Raw genomic sequence first — 17,816 nt, 5'->3', positions numbered from 1 at the left:
CGGCTTCTCCTCAAGAAGGGCTCAGCTCCATAAGTAAGTGAGTAAGTGTTTATTTTTGAAATTCAAGTTTTCGGAAAATGGATCTGTTTCCATGATTAGCAGTAAGGCAGGAACAGTGTTTACTTAGTCTGCCACGTTAGAAAGATTCCAATCGTCCTCTGATCGAGACTGGCTCCTTCGAAAGGGCCCAACTGAGTAGGAACTTCTCCTGCGTTACACCCGAAGACGGAAACAGTCCCAGTTTCCGAAACGTCTTATTAGTCCAGTTATCGAGACAGGATCTCTCTAAACGGTCCTTTAGTCCTTTACGCATGAAAGAGACCATTTATTGATGAAATTCAAGACAAAGGGCTCGTAGCATTATCCTCCCATCTCGGTCTCCTTCTTCAAGGCCAGTTTGCTTTCTGAAAGGTTTCCCACCAACGTTATGCACGAAACAGGCTTGTTCTCCTTCCTAGGGAATCGATCAGGGCGGTCGTCCAGGGGCCTACGTAAAACAGAAGTAGAATCCACAGATTTTATTAAGCCCTTTGAACTAACTAACTTCAAGGAGCTGAGTCTTTCTTGAGAAGCCGCCAGTTGTGCAGCTGTTCAAGACATTTCCAGCATTTTGTACAACCCGAAGGTTCATTACCGTGTTCACAACAGCCCTCCACTGGTCCCTATCATGAACCAGACCAATCCGGTCCATATCATCCCAAACTATCTCTCTAACATCCATTTTAATATTATCCACCCACCTACTTCTTGATTTTCCTAGTGGTTTATTTCCTTTTGGTTTTCCAATCAATATCCTATATTTATTCCTTTTCACCCCATTCATGCTACATGCCCTGCCCATATTAGGGCNATACTTGTAGAAGAGTACGGGTTATGAAGCTCCTCATTATGCAGTTGTCTCCAACCTCCCGTCAGTTCATCTCTCTTCGGGTCAAATATTCTCCTCAGTAGCCTGTTCTCAAACATTCTTAGTCTATGTTCCTCCTTTAATGTCAGGGACCAAATTTTACACCCATACAGAACCACGGGCAAAATTGGAGTTTTGTATATTATAATTTTCATGTTTTTGGACAGCAGACGAGAAAACAAAAGGTGCAGGACTGAAGGGTAGGAAGCATTACCCGAGTTCAATCTCCTCTTAATTTCCTCCTGAATCAGGTTTTTATTTGTTATAGTCGTTCCCAATATCTCAACTGTGCCACATTTTCAAAACATCTGTTTTCTATCGTTATGTCACGATTTTGCCCTGCATTTTGGTGGCGAGACAGTAACATATACTTAGTTTCCTCTGTGTTTACTTCCTTTATGAAGACATTTACTTCTCCAAATCACTAACAGTTAGTTTGTATTTTTGGTTATTATAAGAAGTACGAATAGAAAAGTTCGTCATAATCTAAATTTGTTGTTACTGACAAAGGCATCCAGTTTTGGATTTACCCGAGGCCCCCACAACTACAAATCCGGACCCTATAATTTTGAATTTCCTGCCACCTTACGAATGACGAAGTGAGCTGCGAACAGAATCCAGAAATTTTCTTATGAGAGGGAAGTCCTCAGACAAGGCTGCGCAGTGGTTCCCGTAGTAAGTGTCGCGTGAGAGTCTTCACTGCTTTCCGTTTGCGTCCGTCCCAAATACTTTATTCATCCACATGATGGTAGTTTCCTGCTACGGCCAACTTAACTCCCAGGGAAATAAGGTTCCCATACCTATCTCTTAGAAGACTGTGCCGTCTCCAGACGTAGAAACAAAAGAAAAATTTAGTATTGCCGAGAGTCAAATCTCGAACTTCCACTCCTAAGCCAGTCTGTATATTGATAAGTGTAAGCAACAGTGTTGTCAAGTTCCTGGCAATCAGTAAGAGTGTTACCAAGTGTATGGCAACAAAGATGCTTTGTCTGACATATTAGTCTGCTGTCGTAAATAGTATCACACCACATAGTGCAGTCAAGATTCAGGGCATAAAGTTTATAATTTGATTTGAATGAAGCCGTGAAATGTACGGAAACCGGAGTAGCTCAGTCAATACAGTGACTAAGCTACGGCCTCGATATCTGAGTCATCTCGTTTCGATTCTCGACAGGGGTAAGATATTTTCTCCAGTCCTTAGAGCCCAAACTGACTCTGAGTTCCACCAAGCTTACTGCAAAACGAGTATCGGGGACAGTTTCCGGGGTTTAAAGCGGTAGAAGCGCGAAGCTGACCATTCACCTCCATCTAGTGTGGAGGTTATGAATGATGGAGTTATACCTCTACTCCCCTTTTTGAAGTGGTGCTTAAATATTTCAGCAGAGGAACAGCTTTAGCTTTACCTTGAAATGGTTTGTGAATGAGGTTCTAGTCTGGCAGAATTCAATACATTTTTCATTTGTGGATTACACCAATTGTGAATATGTCCATGTGGTTATCAATACTGTAAAAAACCATGAAATTCTGCATTCGAATGGAATGAGCTCTCATATCTGGTTAAACCTTTACTTTAAACCCCAAATTTTGGTGAAGGGCACGGAAAGACTGCACAGTCGTGTCCAGTTTTAGGTGTTCTAACTGCCATGGTCTGTCCCTTACAATTGCACACTTTATGGACGTACAGAAATTGGGAAGATCTAAGTTGGTCCACGCCGGTCACGGTAGCCGAGCGGTCTAAGGCGTGTACTGTCTTCGCTCGCTCGGAAGCCGAGATCGTGGGTTGGAATCCCACTCAGGGCATGGATGTTTGTGTGCGTTTTTCTGTGTTTGTGTACAGGTAGAGGCCTTGCGACGAGCTGATCACCCGCCAAAGAGTCCTACCGTATGTCTAAGATCTAGAAAAACCGAAGTGAACGGAGAAGTTCATGGAGGTAGGCCTAGGCCCACTGGGGCTGTAGTGCCAAGGAAAAAAAAAATGTTGGTCCACGCTTTGTTAATGGTGGGTTTTTGCGCTAATTAAGACGAGGTAAACATCGTCAGAGCCGATCACGGTGGCCGCGCGCTCTAAGACATGCACTGTCTTCCCTCGCTTGGAAGCCGGGATCGCGGGTTCTGATCCCACACAAGGCATGGATATTTTGTGTGTGTATGCATTTATCCTGTGTTTGTATTGTCCTTTATTTAGGTAGGGGCCTTTCGACGAGCAGATCACTCGTCCAAGAAGTCCTACCATCTGTAAAATGATCATGAAACTGAAAAACGGAGGCCAGGGCCCAAGAGGGCTCTAGATCCAGTGAAAAGAAAACCATTATCAGCTCTGCAGGAGCTGTACTATGGGACCACCAGTCTGCTAGTTCCGGCTCTTAATCATTCAGTTACTCAGCCCTGAGTAAGTCAATTAACCAGCCATTCATTTACTGTCACTTATTACGCCAGTCATGTAAACTGTCTGTTAGTCAACTAACAGGCCAATCAGTTGCCCATTCAGTTATGTAATCAGTCGCTCAGTAGCGCAGGTTATCGAAAACGTTGGCACCTACCTACCAGACAACACTGTGTCATAACCCACCACAACACAGTATGGACACATCGGACATTTAAGCACTCAATTATTGTTAAAGTTAATATATTAAGTCTGTCTACGAATAAGGTAGTGCGTCAACCAAGTAGTTAGTTGCATAATTCACCAAATTATTCGGTCAGGAAGATAATCAGTTACTAAATATGAACATTTCTCCATCAGTAAGTCAGACCTAAACTTGTCTTCAGGGATGTGTGACCGTTACGATGTACCAGACTACACTGAGGACAGTAAAGTTCAAGAGTGCTGCCGTGAGAACCTGGGCCAAGTCCCGAGTCACACACACCGTTCTGAAGAGGACTTTTTGTGTTGCTCTCGTGCAGGGCGGAGCGCTGCCTGGCAACAGCCGCTACTGTCCCGGCAAACACAAGGTCATGCAGCAACCTGTTCGGCGCTCACAGCCACCAGGTACACATCGGTCCACTTACAATGGGTAATCCTTACTCTCACTCTTCTCTGCATCATTATCATTGTTCTTGTTTTTGTTGCTGTTATCACCACCATCACCAGCATCATCATAATTATTTTTATCATTCCTGTCTGTGCTCTGTTCTTTGAGCTGTCTTCATGTTCCTTTATTCTTTGTTAATCATTTACCTGTTCGTCTTCTTCTTGGTATTGCTATTGTTCTCCATGGGTTCCTTCTTGTTCTTGTAATGTTTCCTGTTGTCCTTGTTTAGTTTGCGGTTCAGAACCTCTGACTGCAGGATCTGCAGTCTGGTGGCAGTGGCATGTCCCGCTAATATAAGAGCAGAATATATCTTACCGTGCCCTTAAAGGTTTCCCCCAGGACCCTACCACGATCCAGTCAATCCAGTCCAAATTCTCATAGTCCATTTCAAACCTTGCAGCATCTTTGGAGGGGGGGGGGCATTATGTTACAAACCGGAAAGTCGTGGTTTCGATTCCCGATGAGTTCATTGGACTTTTAATCGATCTATTCCTTCCTCCCGCACCATGGCCCTGGGGTAGACTCACCCTCTAACAGAAATATCTACCAGAAATCTTCTTGGGGGTAAAAGGGCGACCGGCGCGTGAGGCTGATAACCTCACAATCGTTTGTGAGCCGACTGTCTGGAAAATGTGGGAGGCTCGATGTCTCATCCAGGGCCTGTTACAGGGATGGCTTTATCTTTACATGACGTTACTTTCCAGAATACGTAATCTCCATTGCAACCGCTGTGAAGCCCTTACTTCCTCTCAGTTCGGTCCACAAACTGGCTCCCAATTAACTGCAGATACTATAATTTCTTTCGCTTTGTAGTTTGCAGTCTGTTTCTTATTCCTGTGTTTTGTAGCATGACTCGTAGCTTGCCGGTCTCTTCCTCATGGCCAGATTTAACATTCAGAATGTGTATTTAACGTAATGTCCTACAAGTTCAAACATTCTGTGTTAAAGGCGTAGCTGCCATATTGCTTCAGTGCTCTGTCGCGTCCTCAGCTTCATGAAGGGGACACCCTCCAAATGTGGAGGGTAGCTGCAAATTTATTGAATAAGCAGTCGTGTATACGACTGAGAAAGGGGTGATTCTCTGGAGCGGGGGTTCGGAGAGGGGCTACCAACCTTCACTGACAGAAATAACAAGTCAGGAAATGTTTCACAGGGCCTCTACCTTGGACGGGCTCCTTGGAAAAATCGGAAGAAATGATAAACAAGTAAATAGTCTCTGCATTAACTAACTAAGCAGTAAGCAATGAAGGCGTATGGGGGAATAGATGTATACATCACGTTTTCTTGATCTAGTTGGAGATAAGTGGTCAGCTTTACTCTCCGGCCGCTTTACCCTGGGGGTAAGGGTCCCCAGTACCCACTGGATAGGAGGCTGGTTGGGCCCAAGAACTGGTCTGGACGGCGAGGAGAAGAGAAGATTCCTGACTTTAGCGGAACTCTCTCTCTCTCTCTCTCTGGATTCAGATGACTCAGCTGTCCTTAATGAAGTAATGAATCTTCGGGTTCCGTAATGTGCAGAAAATGTGTTGATTACATGCGCAACTAGCAGCTTATTGAAACTGCTTCTGCTCCTGGAGTTAGTTGATTGTAGTATAGCCAAATTTAGGAGATTTCAATCCGCCCTCCAGTTGTTATGTTTATGTAAAGTAAAAAAGTAAAGGTATCCCTGTACCAGGCCGTGAAGACCCATAGGCTTGTGAGATGTTGAGGGTCCCACATTGTCTAGACAATCGGCTCAAAGATGGCGGTAAGGTTGTCAGCCCTACGCGCCGGCCGCGCTTTACTCCCCAGGAAATTTATTTAATTAATTCCTGGTACTCATTTCTGTTAGAGGCTGAGTAAACCCCAGGGCCTAGTGCGGCTGGAAGGATTAGGTCAACTGAAAAAATCCAATGAAAAAAAATTGTGTGCTTTTATGACTTCTTTGCACAAACAGCGCAACATATCACGTGACAGGGAGGTGATCCTTGTTCACTGCGTTGTTACGTCTACAACATGTTATTCGGAATTTAATAAATATAACCTCTACAATAACCGAAGTTGAAATGAAACCGTATGGAAGGAAAGCAGAGATGACAGAGTGCGAGGAAGGTGTAGGGTTACAGGACTCAGGTTTGGGAACTCCGAGAGCGCTGGCATAGGTTTGCACAGATGTCCTGTCAATCTAGAAGCCACCTCAAACAGCTTGGAGCTGAGGATGAGAAATGTTAGCAGCAGGACAACTGAAACACAGATAAACTTAGTTCACTTCATGCTCCGTGGCCAGGAGAGGAACGACAGAACGGAGAAATAAAAGGAATGAGGACGAAGTAAAGGGGTAAGTTGGGAAATACTTAAAGCGATAGAGGAGAGGAAGCCAAGGTTCCAGGGAAAAGTTATAACGCCATGAAGAGCGACAAGGAGGGGGGGGGAATGATAATTGGATGAAAAAATAGAAGGGAGAAGAGAAAGATGGAGATATAAAGGGAATAAATGAAAAGAAAACGAAATTCTTTACCCAGTTATTTTTGACAGGCTACACATTACAAGTCGAGATAGCAACTGGCCACGGGCTGGACGACCGAAGGGTAGGAGTTCGATTCCCTTTAGGGACAAGAATTTTCTCTTCTCCACGTCGTCCAGACCAGCTCTGGGACTAACCCAGCCTCGTGCCCAATGGGTACCGAAGACCTTCTGCCCGGGGGTAGAGTGGGAGTGGGTGAAGCTAACCGCCCACTTCCAGCTAGTGCTGAGGTCAAGGAAATGTGGATCTATAGATTAATTCCCCCCTGCGTCTTCATGGCGTAGTGCTTAACTAATCAAGCACAGGAACAACTTTGCCTTTTCACCTTTTACGCACCAGAAGAGATAAAACTGAAGAGAATTCTAAGCGCCAAAGTGAAAACCGTATGAACTGGAGACCGGAATTTATACAGGCCTGCTCTGATATACTTCGAATTATATTACTTCTGTCTAACCGTTTTCCGCAAAGAGATTTCTCCCTGAGTTTAAGGATCCTGTTACGATTCTTTGAAGGACTTGTGTAAAAAAAAATGTAAACCTACCCCTGTAAGAGGCCATGACGGCCATAGGTTTATGAGACGTCAGGTTCTCACATTTTCTAGACAGTCGGCTCACAGATGGAGGTGAGTTTGTCAGCCTTACGCGCCGGGCCCCAGGAACAATCCTTGTAGTCATGGCCATAGCCACAGTGCGGCTAGAAGGATTAGGGTAATTGTAAAACCCAACTGCCTCATCGGGAATTGAATCCGTGACCATCCGGCTTGTATCATAGTGCCTAAGGCAACTACGCTGCCGCGTACCCCGGGGGCCCTGTGTAAAGAAACAGGAATAATTTATTTCTAGGAGAAGAGCAGTTAAAATTACTGAAAAATGAATTTAGTTTGTTCTCACACAGACTTATAGACGATTCTAAAAAAAGAAAGCCGCATACATTTAGAATATAAAAAAGTGAAATGCTGAATACTTAAGAAAACTAAAAAAAACACACTAATGCACTAGCAGTGAACCTACTAGACAACAGCCAAACTACGCATGGACTGAAAGATACACCGTTATTTCTCTACCAGACAGACCTGAGAAAAACTCCAATACAAGAATTAAAATTATACCTAAGTGAACAAGGTAAAGCTATCCCTGCAACAGGCCGTGGATGCCCGTGGGGTTGTGAGAGGTCGACTTTCCCACATCTTCTAGACCTAGACAATTGGCTCATAGATGGCGGTAAATTTTTCATCCTTACGCGCCCGTCGCCTTTTAGTCCCCAGGAAGATTCCTGATACTCATTTCTCGTAGAGGCTGAGTCGACCCAGGGGCCAAAATGCGGCTGGAAGGATTAGGTGAATTGAAATATTTAATGAACTCATCGGGAATCGAACCCGTGACCTTCCGGCTTGAAGCATTGTGCCGCAACCAACTACGCTACATAGTCATCTCCAGCTAATGCCGAAGTCAAGAAAATGTGGATCAATACATCCACTCTTCCATACGCCTTCATGATGTAGTGTTTAATTAGGTAAGCACAGGGACAACTTTACCTTACCTAAGTGAATAAAAGAAGTATATGAGTTACGCCACTGGACATAACTCATTCACGAGCAAGTACTTATTGAACATATAAATTTATTGCAGATTCTGCAGATTACATATAATAAATATGTGGGGAAAAAATACAACCTCTGGCCAAGTAAGGCCGAAATGCGTAGCAGTTTAATTGTAATTTAATATTATTTTAAATTAAGGAGAAATTATAAAAGACGTTATATTGATGACGGAAGTAAGTGTGTAAAGCCATACAGCAATGCAACAGGATTCTGAAATATAATATTAGGTAACTTACTTCTTGCTTCTACGGTTGCTCGGGACCAACAAGAATTTATTGCCCGTTGCACCATTTCGAATGTCCTTGTATGTAAGCAGAAACATTCATACGCAGACGCAAGAGGTCCTGCCTTTTCTGTATTTACTTTGGACGTTCATCATTTTATAAGACCCCATACGAAGAAATCAAGCCCGTTGAAGTTCGGAGATATCGGTGGCCAGCACAAGCAATCACAGATTCTCTTAATGCTCATTTAGGTAAGCTATAGCCTGACGACAAGAATATGGAAGTGTCCCATCATGCCTTGCAGCCTTCTTGAACCGTGTCCCCAGAGGCAAATCCTCCATTAAAAGCGGCAATTCCTTCATCAAGAAGTGTGGATAATTAGCAGCAGTTAAACGCTGTTCCGAAACGAGAGGCCAGTCAAGATAACACCGAACGTTCACTGAATGACGACACTGGAAACTGCTTCCAACGGTCCCGTGAGGATTAGCAGCGGACCACACGTGGAAATATCACGTATTGTTAATTCCATCTCGACTGGATTCTGCTTCATGGCTGAACGCGAAGTGATGAAGAAGCCAGCGATGTACAAGCATCTACTGTCAAAATTGAACACGAATATCACAATCAGGTTGGTGAACAGTCTGCGCGTGTTGTGTAGTTCTCCATACTGGCGATGCGGTTTCACAGAGTCCAACAGACGCGGCTGGTCCAGTCTACGCTCTTCCCGTCATGCTGCATGTTAACAGCTGCCCCTCTTTCCCACTACGTGTATCTGTGGTGTGTGTCGCCAGGACCGATTGGGATTTGGCTCTTCGGAATAGGTCGCCAGCTGCCACCCTGCTGATACCGTAACGGAGTCGATACATGTAACGGATATCAGTATAGGTTGGCACCAGCAGTATTTTCCCTTCTTAAATAACAGTGCAATTATATGTGCATATCGTCACGCGTTAGAGGGACCATAGGACTATAGACGGGATTTGGATTCGTAATTGGATTCACTGAAATCTTAGATCGCAATTACATGTAACCATAGCGCTATCGCCAATTCCCACACTATGCAGTTCACTACAGCACACACTAAGTCTTTTCCAGCCTGCAGTGTTTTCACCAGTTGTTGCCTGGTAACGGTTTTCAACAACGGACGTTCCCCTTCCTCTGGGTTCCCGAGCTGTCACTGTGCCTCAGCTATCATTTTCTAAGAGCAACAGCTCACAATGATTGAACCTCAATTCTCTGACTAACTAGCTAATTCACCAATTCGTTGCTTAGCATCGGGTTTATAGGCCACAATATTTTTAATTACACAGAATTACGTAATTTGCATGGTTAATACCACAGTATAAATATTGGTTAAGAAGGCTCATACGGTTCAGATGATTAGCGAAAAAGTAACAGAGCATTTGCTTGAGCCCCTCTCAGCTCCCTGCAAGCACGTTGCTGGATATGAAAGTGACAGCAAGTCGTTTTGAGAAGACACACAAGATGACGAAACGATTTTGACCTTCGGAACACAATACCACGTTTTACTCACGAAAAGGATCAGAAGCAAGTGAAGCAAGATACACATAATTATAAATACAATGGCGACAATTCAATTGAAACCGTCACCAGTGTTGCCATCTATCGAATATCATAGAAGTAGACATTTGCTTCCGCACATCTTGCAACATCTGCAGCGCCTCGATGACTTGTGTTTGGACCAACAATGTCCCCAGTTTCTACCCTCGACATAACCTCCAAAATCATCACTCTATGTACGGTAGACCGCTTGTGAAACACCCTGTAAATCTTGCTTGGATGTTCAGCTTACATTTCCGATTTCATCGTTGGCAGCAGTTGCCGAATATACAGCCATATGCCAGTCTGATTATGAGCATTCAGCCAGTAGCAATGAAGGCAGGCTGACTGACACTCAACAGAACGCAGCAGGTCTGGGTGTCGGGAAAGACAAGCACAGATTGCAGCAGCGATTGTCAAGTAGCGTAATGCACCTGATGCAATTTGTGTTTGTTCTTCAGGATGAAGGGCGAAGGACAGGCCTATCACATTTGAGATTTGAAGTTCTCAAGACGGGGGAGATGAAGATTGTTGTCTTCTGCGATTTGACGCCTTGTAGTTTAGTGAATAGTTACCAATCTTTCGGAGATCGGTTCGACTTCACGATCTACTCTGCAGATGGAAGCAGGCGGTCTTCTGTACTTAGATACGTAACCACAAAACTAGGAGTACATAGTGTTACATCCCACAAGACTGCAATCTTCAGATAAGATATTTAATTATGTGCTGGCGGGGAGGGCTGTGAGTCGAGTTAGGAGAGACCAGGGTTACACGCCTGTCCTCTTTTCATTGCCGAGGCGTCTCCCTGCCATGTATTTTAAATATTACAAGAATTATAGCCCTAACATTTGTAATTCTTGGCCCTCTCTCTTTCATGTGGTGCTTTTCTTGTGTTTTGTGGACCGTCCAGCGCTGAGTTCTAGATTTTGAAGCATAAGGCAGGTGAACTTAAAGCAGCCTCATATCATATTTAATGCCATTTATTTCAACTCGGAACTGAGGGCACCGGAACTTGTATTTTTGGGATTACATTCTTACTTATTACGTGCTGGACGGCCCGGGTTCGATTTCCGGCAGGACAAGATTTTTCTCCTCTCCACAGACTGCAGACCGGCTCTGGGGAGTACCAAGCTCTTATTTAATGGGCATCGAGGGCGACTTCACCCTGAGTAAAGCAGCTGGGGCGTGAAACTGATAACTGCGTCTAGTGCCGATGTGAAAAACGGTAAAACTATACCTCCACTCTCCCATATGTATTCATGGCATAGCGCTTAACTAATTAAACTCAGGGACAACTTTACCTTTACACCAATACTTATGGCTTATTTAAAGACGCCGTCAGTTGCTCAGACAGACATATACAGGTCCATACCAGTGTAAGAATCTCTAAAATAAACACACACCTAGATTTCGTGTGGGCACGCGGTAGCGTAGTTGGTTGAGGCACCATACTACAAGCCGGAAGGTAGCGGGTTCGATTCTCGGTGAGGTCATTGGATTTTTCAATTGACCTACTTCTTCCAACCGCACTATGGCCCTGGGATCGACTCAGCCTCTAACAGAAATGAGTACCAAGAAGCTTCCTCGGGGGGTAAAGGGCGGCCAGCGCGTAAGGCTGACAGCCTCACCGCCATCTGTGAGCCGATTGTCTAGAAAATGTGGGAGCCTCGACGTCTCACAACTCTATGGGCCTCCACGGCCTGTTACAGGGACAGCTTTACCTTACCTTCTACTTTGTACTGTAACGCCAACGTATGTAGGTTACGTAAGGCATAGGCACGTAATGCAGAACATGTGTACGGAAAGAGAAGTGCTTATGTTTGTGGTGTTGTTTGTAGGGAGAGACAGATCCCCCATCTAAGGAGTCCTGCCACTTGTCTACACGATTCATAAATTCATATGAACTGTAAAGCCCCAGACAGCTGTTCGGGAAATGCTCATTACGAAATGGGTAGGAACATGGGCTAACCTAGCTGACATTTTCGTGTTTTTCATAAGTCCCTTCAGAGAAACGCCAGGATAGTACCTCGAATATGTCAGAACCGTTTCCTCCCACATACTTCGCAGTTCATGGATTTTTCCACCATTCGATGCTGTACAGCAAAAATACTTACAGCGTTGTAGAAGAACCCACAAAGAAGAAAACAAATAGGTGAATTAATTTATAGTTACTTTGCTGAAATAATATAATTTATTATAACGTAGAGGGGGAAAATAACGTCAGGTGGATAACACTTTTTTTTTTCTTCTGAAAGCAGTTGTAAGGATGTAGGATTTGAGGTTTTCACGGCGCCACATCCCAGATGATGCTATCTTCAGTTGTAAGAATGTCCACCAGATTTCATCAGCGCTCAATTGCTGTGAGCACGGTAGTATCAGTGACATATCAATGGTATCTGTGCTAGTCTGAGCAGTTTTAGAATGCTGTGTGCTCGAGGAGTTTTGCGTGTTCCTTGCTATCTCCATTCTGGGTCGTCTGAACAGCTGTTCGCTCACAGGATGTCTCGTTGTCGTAGTCAGTTGATGCTGACAAGGCTTGTACATGACTGAATATTATGTTTATTGCCTCCATCCGTAAAGACAACCGAATGCTTATTCATTTGGTTCCTTTAGCTTTTCTCATAAGATGACCTAGAACACTCCAAATCGTGTCATATTGCCGCTGTCCATTAAACCAGAACACCATTGGTTTTATTTTGCTTTTTATTAAGTTCTGAGTGAAAATAGGAGAAATCGATATTTTTTATTAGCAAATGAACTTGCTTAAATCTCCACAACGTCCAGACAGCCTCTGTGGTTCACCCTACCTCCTATCCAATGGGTACTGGGGGCTCTTTCCCCGGAGGTAAAGCGGCCGGGGAGTGAAGCTGATCACTAACCTCCAGCTAGTGTTGACGTCAAGAAAATGTGGATCTATATATCCACTGCCCCATACGCCTTCATGGCTCAGTGTTTAATTAGTTAAGCACAGGGACAATTTTACCTTAACTCAATTACCTTATTTGTTTAAACTAACTTCATCGAGCTCAGTCACTCGCGAAGAGCCGCCAATTGTGCATATACTCAAGAAGTTCCCAGCATTTTATGGAACCCGAAGGTTCATTACCGTGTTCACAAGAGCCCTTCACTGGCCTCTATCCTGAACCAGATCGATATAGTCCATACCACTCCAGCCTATCTCTTTAAGATCCATTTTAATATTATTCACTCCCTTACGTCTTGATCTTCCTAGTGGTTTCTTTCCTTCTGGTTTTCCCACCAATATCCTATATGCATCTCTTCTCTCCTCCATTCATGCTACATGCCTTGGCCATCTCATCCTCCTTGACTTGATCATTCTAATTATATTTGGAGAAGAGTAAAAGTTATGAAGCTCCTCAGTATGCAGTTTTCTCCAACCTCCTGTCACTTCATCTCTCTTCGGTCTAAATATTCTCCTCAGCACCCTGCTCTCAAACATCCTCAGTCTATATTTCTCCCTTAATGTCAGAGACTAAGTTTCACACCCACACAGAATAATGGGCAAAATTATAGTTTTATATACTAATATTTATGTTTTTATGCAGCAGACGAGAAGACACGATTTCTCACAAGAAAATTTCCTGTATCATCCACTTTTAATGTGAAAGAATTGCAAGAATCGAAAACAAAAATCTTCCCAGAGGACCGGGGTTCGTGCCTTCAACCTGTTTTCACAGATGAGAATTTTGAAATTTCTATCACGGAGAATCAACTAGACCCCTGCAACCCTCTCCAAGGAGACTGAAGGGTGTAACCAGATTTCAAATTATGTTACAGAATAGGCAAATTCTGTCACCCTCGAATGTGTTCCCTCTTCCAGGGGGAACTCATGAAGTGAAAGGAAACCGGAAGATGCCGAAGCTGATGATAGCATTTTATTTTTTTAGTTTAAAAACAAAATGAAAGAAGATGACATGAAGGGGAAAAAGAACATATCCTATGGTCTTACAACTCCCACTACAAAGAAACTGAAGAAACGCAACTGCTCTGGCTCTTGTGAAGAAGCTGAAGGACGCGTAAGTGAAGACTGGGTTCAGTTGTTGTGGCACAGTGTGTGTTCCTGCCATGGGGGTCCTAGAGGAGGCACCAGATGTATGTCTCTGAGGTGTGTGCATTCAACGATTTTTTAAGGGCAACCTTCGCAAAAGCATATTTGCCACGGTCCACAGACAGCTTTTTGATTCACTGATAGCCTTGTTCAGCAAGTTGTCCACTCACGACTCGTATGAGGCAGTGTCCAGCGGGACATATTTTTCAGGCAGACAGTGAGTTTTCTTCTTGAGGTGGGGTAAGACTGAGTCCACTTGGTACGTCGGCCACTAACTGGCCTATTTTACAAGTCCTGGATGAGATCATGATTGTGGAGCAGTCGGTGGAATGAGAACTGACTGGGGAGACCGATGTACTCGGACAAAATATGCCCCAGCGTCACTTTGTCCACCATAAATCCCACATGACTTGGCCTGGGATCGAACCCGAACCGTCAGGGTGAGAAGCCACCGAATAACCGCCTGAGCTACGGTGCGGCCTCAGACAGTGAGTAAGTCAATTAGAAAGTTATTCGGATTTCTGTCAGCCAATGAACAGTTTCTTCGTAAGTCAGTCAGTTCCTTAGTTGATCTGCCAGTAAAATTAACAAGTTTGTTCAGCACCTGGCAGGACAAAGAAAGTTTCCCCTTCTGCACAGAATCCAGAACGACAATAAAACTCCCCAGCCTTCTACGTTTCCTCATGGGTAAAGTGGCCGAGTGTCACACATGCGTGGTGCTAAACTACTTCAGAACTTCGGTGATACTGTCCCACTTTTTAGCCGACTTTCTTTACTTTGAAAAAATGGAAGGAGGTTTATGAGATCACCTTGCTGTCTGTGTATCTCCTCCCTCTTATATTTGTTAGGTAGCTTATGAGATCACCTTGCTGTCTGGACAGCCGCCTCTTAATTCCTTCGTTTTATATGCCGTCCGTGTCGTATCAAAGGAAATTAGATCATTAGTTCTTCCCAGAACTTCTTGTTTAATTTTACCTTAGTAGTCATAGTATTGAAGAGGGTGGCGTAGCGGTAACGCTCTGAGACTTTTATTTGTGAGAGCTCGGTTCAAATCTTCATCGGGACTCCGGCTATCCTGACCAGGGCTTTTCGTGATTCTCCTCAGTCCCTCGGGCAAATGGCAGGATATCGTCTCTATGAGGCCACAACCGCTTCTTTCAAATCCTTTCTAATTCATTAATCACCAGTCACCTGAACCTCAAGCTGTCACCTCAGTAAGCTGGTTAGTTATTAACACTGTTTTACAATCTGCTCAATGCCAGGTGGTTAGTTTCTTTGTTATCTGACTAGTCAGCCAAGTTTTGAAGTTAGGCACCCCATCAGTGGGCCTGTTAGAAGGTGCTTGAATTCCTCAATCAACCCGTAGGATAAAATTCCTTCCTGTTAGTCAATTAGCGAGTTAAGTTGTTTGAAACAAAGATATATCATGCTGTAACTCGGTAGCTGTTTCATGCTGCAGCGACTGCGCATGCCCTGCGCGCGTATTAATTATATGCGGGGTGTGGCGGCTATTTGTTCGAGCCGACAAGTTTTGGTTTGAGGGAAGTTTGGGAAGTTCCGGGCGTGGCGCCCTGTTCAAACAGGTTTGCAGGCGGCTGTAGGACTGGCTCTGAGTTATATGCTATTTATTATTTCGTTTACGGTATTCACGTATTAATGAGTGACCCTAGGAGCATTAAAATGTGCCACCATGTTGTCCGGCACGTTAGTGCTGCCAACTTCACAAGTTTATTTATAAAATCAAGGCCCAAAGCCAAGCCTTATATTTTGTCTTCAATAACAAATCGAAAAGCTCAGGCTTTTGATTTACTTTAGAGAAGTTTGAGCCTTTGGTCCAGTTAAGAAAAAGTTAGGTTTTTGTTTTTATGTGTAATTCCGTAGGTTCTTCTACTAACGCCCACGCCCACGGACATGGGATTCTTCAAAACAGACAATTAGGCGCTGCGCATCACCATCTTGACTCTCACTTGGCAGAATTTTTGTAGCGAATTCCCCCTCCCCCACTTCTGTTAATACCATATTAGAGGAGACTGAAGTACAAGTATATTGGCCCCCACAAATTAATTGTAAATATAGTGACGTGATTGATTATGGACAGAGGTTGGATTAGTAATCGGACTTTTTTGGCACCTACGCTCGTAATTACAAATAACTACGACGGTCTCACCGAGTTACGCACTCCAAAGATAACTGTAACTACAGCACACAGAAAGTCTTCTCAGCCTTCACTAACCGTTGCTTGGTAGCGGCTTCAACGGTGGACGTTTCTCTTCCTTTTGATTCTCGAACTCTCCGCGGCTTCAGCTACCAACTTCTCACTTCACACAACTTCAACTGTCAACTGACTCAACCAGAGTCAGAGTCAGAGTCCCTTTACGACTGGCGGTTTACCGCCAATCAGTTCGCCTTGGCGCCAAAACCCTTGAGGATCATGACCAGAGATTTTTCTCTATTTGCAACTGAACCCTTGCGGTTATAGTCCTTATGTAACATTCTCTCTGCCTAGAGGATAGGCATGTCTCTTATGAAGAGTATTCGCCTTTGTCGAGTATATGTATTGCACATATGGCATGTTACTGGAAATTCTTCCTTTTACACTATATACAAGTCCTCTGTCAGTCCAGGCTTTGCAAAGCAGATCATGTCTCTCGTATTTGTCTTGTTACCTCCTCAATGTTCTACTAGTCCTTATTATATAGCTCTGGCACGGACCGCACAGAAAACGTATCTTCCATTAATACGTGTTTGTATTTTTGTCGAAAATTTGTGTCACACGCTTCTTCATAAGTACCGTATTTACGCATGTATAGGCCGCGTGCGTGTATAGGCCGCAGCACAATATTCAGACAGAAATTATATAGAAAAAATAATTTTCTTGGAATATTATTTCAGGAGTAGAACACCCTGTATTACTATTTATGAATATAATTTTTTTTAAATGAAGTGTGATTTCGAATATTTCGAATATAAGCCGCACCCCAGTTTTCCTCTTGAATTTTTGGCAAAAAATGTGCGGCCTATACATGCGTAAATACGGTACTTGCAACGTTAGCAGCGCTACCTGGGCGGACAACATGGTGATAACTTCTGAAATTACTCGAGTCACCCCCTAACGTAAGTACCTCGTTTACTTCTGCTGTCATCGAATTCAATTCCATTACGTGCCCTGTTGCCAAGTTCAAGTAATGACACTGTGTACGGGTTTTCCCCACAATTGTCTCTTTCATGTCGGTATTGAGATTTTAACTCGATGAATCGAGAATCACAGAGAAGGTCTAATCAGAAAGTAATCGGTTCATTAAAGAAATAAAGAACAATGCTTGTCGCGAAATATTATAACTAATTTTCGGCTAGTCATTTTTAGATTAAGCAGAATTTAAAGGCGTGGATTGGATTCTTCTGGTTCAGGATAGGAACCAATGGAAAGCTCTTGCTAATGTGGTTACTTAGAAGGGCAGATATATGAGTAACTAAGGGTGCCGAATGACTGGATTAGCGTGAATAATATGGAAAGGGTGCGGAAGGAAGCGGTTGTGACCTAAATTAAGAAACTATCCTGGCATTTGCCTGCAGGAAAAGCACTAAAATCTCAGGATTTTGGACATCCTGGTCCAGATTCGAACCAGATACCTTCCGAATAGAAGCAAGAAGCGTTAACGCTTGAGCTAACTTCCTCATTGAGGACAAAGAACATAAAGAAAAGGAGAAAGACGACGGTAAATACGAAGAGCAAGACGTTCTAGGAAGAACTGTCGCCTAGTCGAGTCACGGCCAGTAAATTGACGTCGGACCTCGCCAGCACAGTCATTCTAGGCTTCGGGCCCTATGGGTACCTATTACCAATTTCTTTTTCGTTCCAAGATCGTTTCTGTGTTTGAAAGCAGCGTCTCCTCTCCGACGAGAGGAACGGTTGGTCTCTTG

The 17,816-nt window shown here is 43.9% G+C and overlaps 1 long non-coding RNA gene across 2 annotated transcripts in view; it reads left to right on the top strand.

Annotated features, from left to right (window-relative positions):
* Positions 1-17,816, top strand: part of LOC111862550 — an 82,250-nt gene that overhangs the window by 52,820 nt on the left and 11,614 nt on the right. The window contains exons 1-2 of one of the 2 annotated variants that reach the window (XR_004512808.1): positions 3,213-3,296; positions 3,677-3,896. This is a non-coding gene — a long non-coding RNA (uncharacterized LOC111862550). Of the gene's footprint in view, positions 1-3,212; positions 3,297-3,676; positions 3,897-17,816 lie in introns of those variants that run through there. The other variant, XR_002842450.2, reaches the window with a different exon arrangement.

This window comes from Cryptotermes secundus, unplaced genomic scaffold (assembly GCF_002891405.2).
Source record: "Cryptotermes secundus unplaced genomic scaffold, Csec_1.0 scaffold1293, whole genome shotgun sequence".
Classification (NCBI taxonomy): domain Eukaryota; kingdom Metazoa; phylum Arthropoda; class Insecta; order Blattodea; family Kalotermitidae; genus Cryptotermes; species Cryptotermes secundus.
This window is presented reverse-complemented; position numbering and strand designations above follow the sequence as displayed.